Source organism: Bison bison, unplaced genomic scaffold, assembly GCF_000754665.1.
Source record: "Bison bison bison isolate TAMUID 2011002044 unplaced genomic scaffold, Bison_UMD1.0 scf7180017853464, whole genome shotgun sequence".
Taxonomy (NCBI): domain Eukaryota; kingdom Metazoa; phylum Chordata; class Mammalia; order Artiodactyla; family Bovidae; genus Bison; species Bison bison.
Genome location: NW_011484037.1, coordinates 98,036 through 99,575, shown reverse-complemented (window position 1 = coordinate 99,575; position 1,540 = coordinate 98,036). Strand labels below are relative to the sequence as shown.

General features: G+C 61.6%; 1 protein-coding gene across 1 annotated transcript in view; it reads left to right on the top strand.

Annotated features, from left to right (window-relative positions):
* The first annotated feature begins 945 nt into the window (after positions 1-945).
* Positions 946-1,540, top strand: part of GRAMD4 (GRAM domain containing 4) — a 42,780-nt gene continuing 42,185 nt past the window's right edge. The window contains exon 1 of the mRNA XM_010854753.1: positions 946-1,185. The gene's annotated coding sequence lies outside the window, so the exon portion shown is untranslated. The remainder of the gene's footprint in view (positions 1,186-1,540) is intronic.

Below are 1,540 nucleotides of genomic sequence, written 5' to 3'. Positions count from 1 at the left end.
GGCCGCCACGCCCGAGACGCATGCCGCCCGGGTTCCCAGGCCTGCACCTTCCGTCCGGCAGCACTGTGGGCCGCGGAGCCTCTGGAGGAGAGCTGGTTCGCAGACAGCTGCGGGCCGGAGCCCCTCTCTGCTCCCTGGGGCGGGGCTCCGGTGCTGGCAGGAAGTCAGGACAAAACTGGGAGTCCAGACGGCATTTCCTACCAGCTGGAAGGATCTCCTCCAGATGCTGAGGGCAGGGGGAGACTTGGAAGCAGAGTGCTTTCACCAGAAATGAGTGCTTGAGCGCGTTTCCTATTGCTCAGTGTGTTTATACACTGCAGGTTTATACAGACCTAAGCTTTAGGGTTTCCTCTTCGCTTTGTTTGGGTTAAACAGCTGTGTGGCTAGTGTGCTGGGCTGCCCGCCCACTCAGTCTCCTAGGCAGATGGGCCGGGGGCTCTCATACGGTGTGAGGTTGAAGACTGGAGTGTCACCCCGTGGCCCCGGGGACCCAAGGGGGCTGGGCAGGTGATGAGCAGGGTGTGAGGGTAGTGTGCCCACCCAGCCTCCCAGCCAGTGGCCCTGCGATTGGGGGTCCCCCCAGAGGCTTGGGTCCAGTGCATTCTTTTGGGAACCTCACCCATATGGACGCGGTGGCCTTTCCCCATGGACTGTACAGGGCATGGGATTCTCCAGGTCAGAATACTGGACTGAGAAGCCGTTCCCTTCTCCAGCGGATCTTCCCGACCCAGGGAGAGAACCCAGGTCTCTCGCATTGTGGGTGGATTCTTTACCAGCTGAGCCACCAGGGAAGCCCAAGAATACTGGAGTGGGTAGCCCATCCCTTCTCCAGCGGATCTTCCCGACCCAGGAATCAAACCGGGGTCTCCTGTGTTGCAGGTGGGTTCTTTACCAGCTGAGCAACCAGGGAAGCCCCTTGGTCATCTCAGGGACTCTCAGTTTGACCTCTGCCTCTGAGCTGTGCCAGGGAAGCAGGAGGGCGCCTGGGGGCACGGTGTTCCCTGAGCCCTGCTCCTCTGTGGCCACGACCACTCGAGACGACGAAGGGTCAGGGCGGCGTTGTGCTGGAGCCGCTCACGTGGGCCTGCAGAAGGCTGCCTCCTGTGAAGGTGTCAGGAATCCTGTGAGCTGGCCGCCAGTGAGATGAGTGTGTGAACTCAGATAAATTACGTTGGAAGCAGAGGGGTGAGTGCTGGAAGTTGCTCCCTCCCGGATTGTGTGACCGGACTATGGTCCTGAGGCAGTTGGCGTCTCTGGGGTCTGGGAAGTGGGAATTGCCTGGGTGGTTACTGGGCAGCACGGCCCACCACGTGCTCACTGGCTCACAGACGTCCCTTTGGCGGCTTGAAGGACGGCCGCAAGGGAAGCAGTCACAGCGTGGAAACGGGGACGCGCCGCACGGGGCCTCGCCTCCCTTTGCGTTGACTGTTTGGACCTGGGAAGGCGATGGGGAGACGCTGGTTCGTGGGTGGAGGCCGAGGCGTGGCATCCGCATCCACGGGAAAGTGAGGGGGCCCCTCCCATTGGAAAGCTACCGCTT